The 13,488-nt window shown below is 37.7% G+C and overlaps 1 long non-coding RNA gene and 1 pseudogene across 3 annotated transcripts; one reads left to right on the top strand and one right to left on the bottom strand.

Moving 5' to 3' along the window:
* Nucleotides 1–3,606: 3,606 nt before the first annotated feature.
* On the bottom strand, nucleotides 3,607–5,986 carry LOC149602784 (uncharacterized). Of its 2 annotated transcripts, none has more exons than XR_016377057.1 (3): nucleotides 5,427–5,986; nucleotides 5,232–5,337; nucleotides 3,607–3,919 (listed from the first exon to the last, which is right to left on the bottom strand). It is a non-coding gene; the product is annotated as an uncharacterized LOC149602784 (long non-coding RNA). The 2 variants fall into 2 exon arrangements; XR_016377058.1 differs by having other exon boundaries at nucleotides 5,436–5,986.
* A 1,465-nt stretch (nucleotides 5,987–7,451) lies between these two features.
* Nucleotides 7,452–8,133, top strand: LOC149602783 (ATP-binding cassette sub-family C member 4-like; annotated as a pseudogene). The gene is made up of 2 exons (XR_016377073.1): nucleotides 7,452–7,834; nucleotides 7,904–8,133. The product of XR_016377073.1 is annotated as an ATP-binding cassette sub-family C member 4-like (transcript).
* Nucleotides 8,134–13,488: the final 5,355 nt, after the last annotated feature.

Genomic DNA, 13,488 nt, shown 5'->3' with positions numbered 1-13,488 from the left:
GAAAAATAAAATATAATCTTTGGAGAAAATATTAGTTCAACAGTGAACAGTGACTCTGACTCAGTGAGCAATGCCAATGCAATAGAAAGTCACCCAGAGTGGAAAGTACCAGGCTCGAGGGGTCGGTCATTCAACGATATGCCGTACGCTTCTCGCGAAATCACATTTTTGACAACTACCACTAGAAACTAGTTAACTACAAACTCATCCGAAATTATTGCCAAAAATAAAAAAAATCACAAAATCCGTACCATAAACAAGAGATCCGTAATTAATTTACGAAATCAGTCACATCACAGAAATATAAATCATGAAGGCAGTTGAAAACCAAGGTTTTTTCAATATGGTGACTTGCCCTCTCCTCGAACGCCAAGAGCTACCGTGTGAAAAAATTTTACTGTTCATTGCGTTCAAATGTAGCTTACACTGCAAAGAAGCTATTGAATTTAGCCTTATGCTGTACAAAATTCATACCCACTTAAGATGATACATTTCAGTCAGAGCATCTGATTCATACTACCTTAACATTTGTTTGCATATTTGTAATTGTAATTGACTAATGTAATTGAATTACTTTTTCAACGTTTTAAAAACGTCAATTACAAAATACCAATTACAAATTACAATATTTGTTCAATTATAATTACCAATTACAATTAAGTTCAGAAAAAATGTAATTGAATTATAAATTACAATTGTAATTTGTAATTGTATTTTGTAATTTGTAATTGCCAATTAGTAATTTGGCCAACCCTGCAAATTTGACGCCTGAAATTATTCTATCCCATAAACAAACTTGTATATAATTATATTTATATTACATTTTACGCTGCAGTGTCCTTTCGAGACCCGCAAGGGTGTATGAAAATACGGAAACGTTAAAAACCTGTAACCTAGAAGAAGTTCTTCTTTAAGCTTAAAGGAGTAGAAAAAGTTTTTGAAAAGTGGTTATTTTTTTCAGAAGTCCACTAATTTAGCCTAGGAAGTAAACAATTACAATAGCTGGTATAGCGTACCTCTCTGCTGGGGTAAGAACTCCTCTAAACTTTCGTGTGTCCCCGTTTCCTAACACTGTTAGAAATCTCGAGCTCCTCTCTTGGAAGTGTTTCTTCATGTGAGCGGGGCGTGACTTCTTCAGCCCCTGAACGCTGGATCTCTAAAGGGAAGCGGAAAACGGGATAGATCCCACTATGTAGCACGTTTGCGTTAAAAAAATTTAAAAAGGAACGGCCATGGTTGTTAAATTGTTTTTTATTTCTTTTTTTTTTCATATTTCATTTTTTTTCAGTAGCTTTATGAAGAATCATAAAAAGATCGAATGGCTTTGACTGTTTCCAAATTGACAGAACTAATCCCTTCCCTGATCCTATGGTACAGAGGGCTCGGTTTTACAGTGATTTCCGGTCCCTTTAGAGATCAGCGTTCATTTTCAGCCAATAGCTGTTTCTCTCCCAATAGGGCAAATTTTGGCGTACGAGTCGCACCTAAACTGGAGATCTGAGTAAAGTTATCGCGAGATGGCGAATATGTCGCCCTTCTTCAGTATTGCTACACAAGAGAGGGGAGTCCTCAAGCCCGATTTTGGTTACTTCATAGGCTAAATTAATGGACTTCTGGTTTTGGTTTCAGAAGCGCTGACGCTAGATTAGGAAAACCAATGCAACATATATTAAATAGTAGCCAAAACTTTGGGACCTACGGGTGGTTTTTTGATTAAGCTAAAAATATGGCCAATTTATTCCTCCTTTATATGCATCCCTATTACTGTTTACTATTGATTTTTAATAATACAAGGCAATTTCATTGCAGAATGCTTGTTATTTTTGAAACTAAGCCCTTGGATTATTTCGAGTTCACCAGTCGATATATCAGGGACTACTTAAATTGGGTAAAACCAATAAATGCCGAAACCAACATCAACTTATTTGCTCTCAGTTTGCCATTTTACTTGATGCCATTTGGATTTTTCATATCGTTGGTCGTACTGATTCTTGAAATTTGGGCTGGAAATGATTAAGAGTACCAATTTTAAAAATTTGTCATAAATGTAGTACTAGATTTAGAAACCATAATAAAGGAAACTAACACCGCACTTACTAAAATTTAAAGATGTTTAACGAAAAATTACATAGACATAAACGGTAATAATATCGAACATAAATAAATCATGATAAACTAATGAACCTAGGTGTACCTAGTATCAGCAGTTCCCAGAAGAGCAGTTCTCGAATAAGCAACCGCGATTCCAAAAAACAGCGACGTTGTTGAGAACTGCAGTTTTAGAAATAGCGGCCGCTGTTTTGGGGAATATTAGTGTTTAACTAAAGTTTTGAACAATTCTTAACCCTACAGTTTGCCAAACGTATTAAGTAACAAGATGACCCAGAGGCTGGGCAAAAATTGTAGCTACATCGTTATTAAATAGCACATAAATAAAAATGAAAGAAATATAAAGACCCCAAAGATACAAATTCAAAATTATCCGACCTCCCAAAAAAAGAGGCTTCCCCCCATCCACGACACTTTAGAAATAAACTAAATAATAAAACTTGAATATTCTATCGTGTTGGATTTAATGTTTGAACTTTACACGACTCAACTGAACATGAAATCAGTTGTATTTAGTTTGTTTGAACACTATATTACCCAACGGAACTTAATATTAGTTGGATTTAGTTGGTTATTATGTGATCCCACTGAACTTGATATAAGCTGGATTTATTTGTTTTAAACACTATATATATATGACGCAACTCCATTTTTTTATCTGTTAAACTACTACAATCAATATTTTCTAAATGTATTAAATTATACAGGGTGTTTCTGAAAAGTCCATCACAAATTAAGGGGCGTGTTTATGGGACCAAACTGAGCGGAAAGTACCAAAGAACATGGGGTGTACAACATTTTGTTTCGGAGATATGGCCTTCCAAACATTCGCCCCTAAAACAAGGAAATATCCAAAAATGAGGAGTAACACTTAAGACCGACTAACCAGCTTGTTTAAAATTACTAGACAATTTCAATAGCCTTTAATCGAACAATTGATTTCTACCTTTACTAATCAGAAGCGTATAAATGAGTAGAAGTATGCCTACGGTGGTAATGTAAAATTAATCCCAAGTGACATGATGTTTCAAGATCTTCCCAGCACCAAGTAAAATGGTTCTGATTGAAGGGACTTTTATTAGCACAGCGTAAACAACGTTATTTTCAGGAATTAGTCCAAATGTCCACGGGCGGCATTACAAAAACGAGGCAGTCTTTCGAATGATACTTGGACATGTTGGAAGATCCCTGGCTTGTTCCTGTTATCTCAAACCGTAAAAAGCTACGCAAATCTTCATCATCACGGACAACACTCTTGTACGTTAGGTATGACCTTGAGAAAACCTAAAAGGACATCTCGAATGTATTTGAAAAACCCATCTCCAATTAAGGGGCGTGTTGTTTGTTTCCAACAGAGTAAACTCGCCCAGAGAACAATTACAATGCAGAGCCACGTTTCGGCGTTAATGGCCCACAAAGGTGGTCCCAAACAAAAGAACAAACTTTAATTTGTTTCGTTCAGTAAGTGTTTCATGTGTCATAGATAAAACGCCATGATTAATGCACGAAGAAAATGAATTTATTGACAAGTTTTAACATTTAATTGCAACTAGTTACAAAAATTGTTCAAAGTGTTCACCACCCGCGTTAAGGCACACATTAGCACGTCTTACAAATGATTCCCTTACACGTTGAAAAATGCCTGGAGTTTCGCGAATTGTTTGACAGCCGTGAATTATTCGTCGACGTAGCTCTTCAACATCGGGCACTTCAGTCTGATAAACTAAGTCTTTCAGGTGGCCCCAAAGAAAGAAATCACAAGGGTTCAGATCGGGTGATCGAGCAGGCCACTCCACAGGTCCACCTCGACCTAACCACCGCAAAGGGAAGGTCGCGTTAAGATAATTTCGGACCGCGATGCTGAAATGTGGTGGTGCACCATCGTGCATGAACCACATTCTGTTTACCAAACCTAAGGGTACGTCTTCGAGTAGTTCCGGTAAATCGTCCCGTAAGAACTGCAAGTAAGCCACACCGTTTAACCTGGGCTCTAGGAAATATGGCCCAATTAAATTGTCACCCACAATACCACACCACACGTTTAAACTGAATTGTACTTGGTGACTTCTAACGCAAGCTGCGTGGGGGTTTAGCTGGGACCATTGATGTTTATTATGTAAGTTAATAATACCATCCCGTGAAAAGTTAGCTTCGTCAGTAACCAACAAATCCCGTGGGAAATCGATATCGTTTACTTTAGCCAGAAACCACTGACAAAACGCCGTGCGTCGTGGGTAGTCCGCTGGATTCAAACCTTGAACTTTTTGAACATGGAAAGGATGAAACCGGTGGCTTCTGAGGATTTTCCACACGAGCGTGTGGTTTACGCCTAATCGGCGACCAACTTGGCGGGTACTTGATTCAGGCTCGTCCTCGAAAATGGTGAGAACTTCGTCTTCTACGGCCTCTGGGATGGCTCTCGCTCTAGGTTGAGGTCCAGCCGGTTGGATTCGTCCATCTTGCCTCAAACGTCTGTCCACAGCCTCGAACGTCAGTCGATTTGGTAGTCGCCTCTGCGGAAATCTTTCCTGATACAAGCGTACAGCTGCAGCGGCATTCCCCTCGGCTAGTCCATACATTAGGTGCATATCCGCATATTCGGCATTTGTGAAGAAAGGCATTGTAACAGACTTCGTTGAATTATGAGTTTAATAAAACAAACACATGTACGTGAAACCTCTTTTATTCCTTTCTTAAAAAACATAGTGCTCTGTTTTAGTGCTCTGTTTTTTAAGAATAGGCGAAGTTCTCACTATTTTCGAGGACGATCCAAAAACAAGCAGCCGCCAATTGGTTTGCTGATTAAGAAAAAACCACACGCAACTTGCGTTAGAATTCACAAAGTACAATTCAGCTTAATGGTGTGGTGTAGTATTGTGGGTGACAATTTAATTGGGCCATATTTCCTAGAGCCCAGGTTAAACGGTGTGGCTTACTTGTAGTTCTTACGGGACGATTTACCAGAACTACTCGAAGACGTACCCTTAGGTTTAATAAACAGAATGTGGTTCATGCACGATGGTGCACCACCACATTTCAGCATCGCGGTCCGAAAACTTGTCAATAACATTTTCTTTGTGCATTAATCATGGCGTTTTATCTATGACACATGAAACACTTACTGAACGAAACAAATTAAAGTTTGTTCTTTTGTTTGGGACCACCTTTGTGGGCCATTAACGCCGAAACGTGGCTCTGCATTGTAATTGTTCTCTGGGCGAGTTTACTCTGTTAGAAACAAACAACACGCCCCTAAATTGGAGATGGGTTTTTCAAATACATTCGAGATGTCCTTTTAGGTTTTCTCAAGGTCATACCTAACGTACAAGAGTGTTGTCCGTGATGATGAAGATTTGCGTAGCTTTTTACGGTTTGAGATAACAGGAACAAGCCAGGGATCTTCCAACATGTCCAAGTATCATTCGAAAGACTGCCTCGTTTTTGTAATGCCGCCCGTGGACATTTGGACTAATTCCTGAAAATAACGTTGTTTACGCTGTGCTAATAAAAGTCCCTTCAATCAGAACCATTTTACTTGGTGCTGGGAAGATCTTGAAACATCATGTCACTTGGGATTAATTTTACATTACCACCGTAGGCATACTTCTACTCATTTATACGCTTCTGATTAGTAAAGGTAGAAATCAATTGTTCGATTAAAGGCTATTGAAATTGTCTAGTAATTTTAAACAAGCTGGTTAGTCGGTCTTAAGTGTTACTCCTCATTTTTGGATATTTCCTTGTTTTAGGGGCGAATGTTTGGAAGGCCATATCTCCGTAACAAAATGTTGTACACCCCATGTTCTTTGGTACTTTCCGCTCAGTTTGGTCCCATAAACACGCCCCTTAATTTGTGATGGACTTTTCAGAAACACCCTGTATAATATGTATAATTATATATTATAAATTGTTACTGAACTTGATATCAGTAGGAATATCACCCTACGGAACTTGATATCAGCTGAATTTACTTCGTTTAAAACTAAATATGACGCAACTCAATTTTTATCACTTAAAATACTACGATCAATATTTTGAAAACATATAAAATTATATAATGAGCTAAACCCATTCTCGCGTCTAACTATTAATTGCAATAAAGAAATTGTAAAAATCGTTCTTGTAAAATTCAAGTATAAGCTAAAAAACGTACCATATTATTAATATTACTTGCTGAATGATCTATTTTATAAATCGAATTAAAATTATCAACCTTGGCAAAAAGGTCGTTTTCGACTTTGCATGGCCATTGAATTGAAACTATCCAACACTGGCAAAATAATTATAATTATTATTTTCATTATATAACAAAAGTGAACTTGATATCAGTTGGATTTCTTGGTTTGAACACTATATCACATCAATGAGGTTGATATCAGTTTGATTAAGTTGGTATGAAAACTATATCACATAACTGAAGTTGATAGCAGTTGGATCCCCCCCTCGCACGAGTATTGCGCCGACATTTCAAGGTCTCTCTCCCAAGCTTTGGCAATGTATGGCGACAGGAATACCGTGTGTTCGGGGCTTTTCATCTCCATCATTCCGATTTAGATTTTTTTAAAGTAAACACTTATTTGGTGACTCAACCAGAACGAACTCTATTTGAAGCCATAAAAAAGAGTAAATAGGCTCCGTCTCGTCCGAAGCGCTTGATGGTGCGGTGGTTTAGGGATGGTGGTGCGCGATGGTGCCATGGTTTAAGGATGGTGATAGAGGATAGCTTTCCTTCTAAAGACTTAAGCTGTCTGCTGCGAGTTCTACTTTTAAGTTAATATTTGTCAGCCTCGCTCAGAACTTGTAAAGAAATGTTTGCTTCATGCTCGCTTTTTTAGCCCCTATTGTTTCAGTTTTTTATTATCTTACATATCCCGCAAGAGTGTCCATTCTGCTAGGGCAGCTTATTTTTTCAATACGTTTATGAAGAATAAAAAAAAAAACCGAATGGCCTTGACTGTTCCCAAATTGACAGGCCTAAGCCCTTCCCCTGATCTTATGGTAGAGAGGGTTCGGTTTTACAGTGGAAGGGGGCGTTTTCCGGTTCCTTTAGAGGTCCAGCGTTCATTTTCAGTCAATAGCTGTTTCTCTCCCAATGGAGGAAATTAAAATTTTGGCGTACGAGTCGCACCTAAAAAGGAGATCTGAGAAAAGTTATCGCGAGGTGGCGAATGTACCGCTATTCTTCAGTATTTTTGCACAAGAGAGACGAGTCCCTATGGGGCGGACAGGCGCGGGAAAGTCGTCCCTTACAATGGCGCTCTTCCGTCTCATCGAGGCGGTACGTGGTCAGATCGTCATAGACGGAGGGAAAGTGCAGGGATTGGGCTTGTCCGATTTGAGATCGCGGCTGACTATCATTCCCTAAGAGCCCGTTCTTTTCTCGGGCACGCTCCGACTCAATTTGGATCCCTTCGGTCAACAAGATGACCTGCAATTGTGGGCCGCCCTGGAACACTCGCACTTGAAACCTTTGTGGCGTCACTAGAGCAGGGACTAGATCACCCCATGGCCGAAGGAGGTCAGAATCTGAGCGTTGGGCAGCGTCAGTTGGTCTGCTTGGCTCGTGCTTCATTAAGGAACGCCAAGATCCTGATCTTGGACGAAGCGACGGCTTCCGTCGACATGGACACCGACGATCTCATTCAAGAGACCATCAAAAGGGAATTTGCAAATCCACTATTATCACCATCGCGCACAGAATCAATACCATCTTAGACTACGACAAGTATGTTTACCTACCTATTAATCTGGCTTAAAATGATTAGCTAATTTGTCGTCATTTAACTCTTCATAGGGTGATGGTTCTGGATCAGGGCCGGATTGTGGAATTCGACTCTCCACATGCTCTCTTGAGGAATGAACAGTCAATGTTCTACGATTTGGCCAAAGATGCCAAAATAATCTAGATCACATTTAAATTAAGCACCTATGCCTTATGTACAGTTCGTCTAGCAAACTATTTTTATCATTTATTTTATTACTATTAGAGCAACTTAGAATACAGCATTAGTTAAGATATCTATAATCCTTAGAACAGTCTTTGCTCAAAGCAAATTCTTAAACGTTTTCACCATAAATAATAATAATTAAAGAAATCAGAAAAGTTATAAATGGTAACAAGTTATAAATTTAAAGTTTCACTGTGCAGACAGGCACTTGCTCATCGTGGTTTAACACAGCGTCTAATGCCTTGTAGATTTTTATGCTCTTTATTATTTTGATTCATTAATTTCAGCTTATTTTCACACACATTATTTCTTTACTGTAGTCGGTGAGAGAATCGGTTTGTACTAAGTGTCCATCAAAAATGTAAATATTTTACTTTCAATGTCAAATTTGTACCAAACTAAGGCGATTGCCTATTATTAAATGAATAATCTGAATTTGGATGAAGTTGGAAACATTTTCAAAAACCTTTTTGTTCTGGGCAAAGGGCGAGATTTGTCGAGGCTAATATTTACTTTAACAGTTGCATAGTCGTAGTATCAAAAACCCAAAGAGATTTTTAATTTTAAAATTTTTTTATGTATTCTAAGATAGAGAAAGTACTATATTTGAAACAATAATTCTGTTATAATTGTGCATAGACGCGAATCTTGTGTTATTTTGTTAAATAGTGAAGAGCTTTGGTCTTATTTACAGTGTACAATACGAATTGAGTTCGTTAAAATTCACAATTTTCAGTAATTTTTGAAGTTAAAAGTGTAAAAGATAAACTATCTCGTGTCAATACTGGCCTCGTGGCTCACTTTTTCTCCGTTAGCCCTTTTCGCATGTCGGAGGGTAAAAGTGGGGGAAAATGCGAGGCGCATGCGTGTTAGTAACAACGTGGATAAAATAGCAGACTACGTTCTTAGCCTCCGCGTATTTCCTCATTATTTTAGAGGCATCAACTTTCCCGTACAAAAATTTACGGCTGCATTTTTGCTGTTAATTAGCTTTTTTTAGAATCTGCAATAAATTGCAAATAAACTGGAATATTCTGGAATAATACTGGAATAAACCTGCAAAATGTTCAACTTCAGAGCACAATTAAGATGCATTCCAGAGAGCAATGCAGAACATTTTAGAGGTTTTGCAGAAAAAATATCTTCCGTTGGAAAACTCGATTAGTATATACAAAATTTAGCTACTCTATAATAGCTACCATACAGCTAGAAAACAGAGGGGAAATAGTAACTCCCGTAAGAAATCAGGATGTTTGTAGGCTCATTGCAGGTACCTTCCAGATATTTTGTATGCATTTTACAGTCAGAAAGAGGTAATTTGTAGGATCATTGCAGGTGCATTTCCGATACTTTGTAGGATAATTGCAGGCGCGTTTCAGATACTTTGAAGGATAATTGCAGGTGAGTTTCAGATACTTTGTAGGATAATTGCAGGCGAGTTTCAGATACTTTGTAGGATAATTGCAGGTGCGTTTCAGATACTTTTCATGATCATTGCAGGCGCGTTTCAGATACTTTGTAGGATAATTGCAGGCGCTTTTCATATACTTTGTAGCCAATCTGCAAGCGTGTTTCAGATACTTTTCAGTTCAATTATCCTACAAAGTATCTGGAACGCGCCTGCAATGACCCTGCAAAGTATCTGAAACGTGCCTGCAATGACCCTGCAAAGTATCTGAAACGCGCCTGCCATGGTCCTGCAAAGTATCTGATACGAGCCTCCAATTATCCTAAAAATATCTGAAAAGCACCTGCAATTATCCTACAAAGTATCTGAAACGCGCCTGTAATTATCCTACAAAGTATATGAAAAGCGCCTGCAATTATCCTACAAAGTATCTGAAAAGCACCTGCCATTATCCTAAAAAGTATCTGAAACGCGCCTGCAATGATCCTGAAAAGTATATGAAACGCGACTGCAATTATCCTAAAAATTATCTGAAAAGCACCTGCATCGATCCTACAAAGTATCTGAAAAGCACCTGCATTGATCCTACAAAGTATCTGAAACGCGCCTATAATGATCCTGAAAAGTATCTGAAACACAGATACTTTGCAAGATCATTGCAGGTGTATTTCAGATACTTTGTAGGATAATTTCAGACGCGTTTCAGATACTTTTCAGGATCATTGCAGGTGCATTTCCGATACTTTGTAGGATAATTGCATGCGCGTTTCAGACACTCTGTAGGATAATTGCAGGTGCGTTTCAGATACTTTGCAGGATAATTGCAGGCGCGTTTCAGATACTTTGAAGGATAATTGCAGGTGAGTTTCAGATACTTTGTAGGATAATTGCAGGCGAGTTTCAGGTACTTTGTAGGATAATTGCAGGTGCGTTTCAGATACTTTTCATGATCATTGCAGGCGCGTTTCAGATACTTTGTAGGATAATTGCAGGCGCTTTTCATATACTTTGTAGGCAAACTGCAAGCGTGTTTCAGATACTTTTCAGTTCAATTATCCTACAAAGTATCTGGAACGCGCCTGCAATGACCCTGCAAAGTATCTGAAACGCGCCTGCCATGGTCCTGCAAAGTATCTGATACGAGCCTCCAATTATACTAAAAATATCTGAAAAGCACCTGCAATTATCCTACAAAGTATCTGAAACGCGCCTGTAATTATCCTACAAAGTATATGAAAAGCGCCTGCAATTATCCTACAAAGTATCTGAAAAGCACCTGCCATTATCCTAAAAAGTATCTGAAACGCGCCTGCAATGATCCTGAAAAGTATATGAAACGCGACTACAATTATCCTAAAAATTATCTGAAAAGCACCTGCATTGATCCTACAAAGTATCTGAAAAGCACCTGCATTGATCCTACAAAGTATCTGAAACGCGCCTATAATGATCCTGAAAAGTATCTGAAACACAGATACTTTGCAAGATCATTGCAGGTGTATTTCAGATACTTTGTAGGATAATTTCAGACGCGTTTCAGATACTTTGAAGGATCATTGCAGGCGCGTTTCAGATACTTTGTAGGAAAATTGCAGGCGCGTTTCAGATACTTTTCAGGATCATTGCAGGTGCGTTTCAGATAATTTTTAGGATAATTGCAGGTGCTATTCATATAATTTTTAGGAAAATTACAGGCGCATTTCATATACTTTTCAGGATCATTGCAGGCGCGTTTCAGATACTTTTTAGGATAATGGCAGGTGCTTTTCAGATACTTTGTAGGATAATTGCAGGCGCTTTTCATATACTTTGTAGGATAATTACAGGCGCGTTTCAGATACTTTGTAGGATAATTGCAGGTGCTTTTCAGATATTTTGCAGGGTCATTGCAGGCGCGTCTCAGATACTTTGTAGTGCTGAAATTTTGGATTTTCAATTTGTAAAATTAGTAAATGTTTACCTCTCCGAGTGACGATGTCGTCACGGAGAGGTATAACACTGTACGTGTCTTTTTGTGTGCCTGTCACCGCGTTTGCAGTTGACAAATCGGAGCAAGCGTGTTCGTAGAGAGATACATTGGTTTCTACTCTCTCGTCGTTAGGGTTGAGGTGTATGCGACGATCGCCTAAGGCTACGAGAAACGATAGCTTCCAAATGGCAAGGCTTCCACCAAAGATTCACGCAATTGCGTGTTTTCTAATTTATTATAGTTAATCAGTCGCCTTATATACCAACTTTAAGAAAATTGCTAAAGAGGCTTACGCTTGAGTTCAAACGTCAACAATAGCTATGTTTAAAATGATTTTAGGAATAAAGTTTCTTAAAACGATTTAACTAGAATTAAGGTAAATTAATGACGATTAAATTAATAAATATCAATTAAATTTATTTAAATATTTATAAATAGCCTCTAAATTGCGTCTCGACTTGGAGAGGTTTATTTTGGATTCCGAACTTGTACTCATCCCTTACAAAAATATTAAGCTGTAATTCATCTGCATACACGCTTTTTTATCGCTACCACGCTGTAATATGTATACATTAAGGCTACATTTTCTGCAGCTCAAAAAACGGGAAAAATTTACAGCATTTCTAGAACTGCAAATTTACTGCCGTTTTTACGTTTTCTGTTTGTTAACTGTTAACTGTCTAGCCTGGCAGAAATATGTAGCGCAATTCTGCAAGTGCTATGCAAAAGTAGAAATACCAGCTGCTAGTTTAAAACTGTAATTTGTCCGTTTTTATAGACAAGTTACAGGTCTGCAAAAGTGATGGAAATGTAGAAATACCAGCTGCTAGTTTAAAACTGCAACTTGACCACATTTATAGACATGTTACAGGTCCGAAAGAGTGATGGAAAAGTAGAAATCCAGCTGTTAATTTAAAACTGTAATTTGACCACATTTAGAGCCATATTGCAGGTATTCAAAAGTAGAACATTTTACTTGAATTGAATACCTGGAATATGTCTATAAATGTGGAATACAGTTTTAAATTTTAAGCTAGATTTCAACTTTTCCATCACTTTTGCAGACCTGTAACATGTCTATAAAAATGGTCAAATTACAGTTTTAAATTGGCAGCTGGATTTCTACTTTTCCATCACTTTTTCCGACTTGTAACATGTCTATAAATATGGTCAAATTACAGTTTTAAATTGGCAGCTGCATTTCTACTTTTCCATCACATTTGCAGGCCTGTAACATGTCTATGTAACATGTCTATAAAAATGGTCAAATTACAGTTTTAAATAGGCAGCTGGAATTCTACTTTTGCATCACTTTTTCAGACTTGTAACACGTCTATAAATGTAGTCAAATTACAGTTTTAAACTAGCATCTGGTATTTCTACTTTTCCATAAGTTTTGCAGACCTGTAACATGTCTATAAATATGGTCAAATTACAGTTTTAAATTGGCAGCTGGATGTCTACTTTTCCATCACTTTTGCAGACCTGTTACCTGTCTATAAATATGGTCCGATTACAGTTTTAAACTAGCAGCTGGTATTTCTACTTTTTCATCACTTTTGCAGAGCTGTAACATGTCAATAAATATAGTCAAATTACAGTTTTAAATTGGCAGCTGGAATTCTACTTTTGCATCACTTTTTCAGACTTGTAACATGTCTATAAATGTAGTCAAATTACAGTTTTAAACTAGCATCTGGTATTTCTACTTTTCCATAAGTTTTGCAGACCTGTAACATGTCTATAAATATGGTCAAATTACAGTTTTAAATTGGCAGCTGGATTTCTACTTTTCCATCACTTTTGCAGACCTGTTACCTGTCTATAAATATGGTCAAATTACAGTTTTAAATTGGCAGCTGGATTTCTACTTTTCCATCACTTTTGCAGGCCTCTAACATGTCTATAAATGTGGTCAAGTTGCAGTTTTAAACTAGCAGCTGGTATTTCTACTTTTTCATCACTTTTGCAGACCTGCAACATGTCTATAACTGTGGTCAAATTACAGTTTTAAACTAGCAGCTGTTATTTCTACTTTTGCATCGCGTTTGCAG

Source organism: Phalangium opilio, unplaced genomic scaffold (genome assembly GCF_054372755.1).
Source record: "Phalangium opilio isolate 3A_F unplaced genomic scaffold, DU_Popi_V2 ptg000352l_1, whole genome shotgun sequence".
Classification (NCBI taxonomy): domain Eukaryota; kingdom Metazoa; phylum Arthropoda; class Arachnida; order Opiliones; family Phalangiidae; genus Phalangium; species Phalangium opilio.
This window is presented reverse-complemented; position numbering and strand designations above follow the sequence as displayed.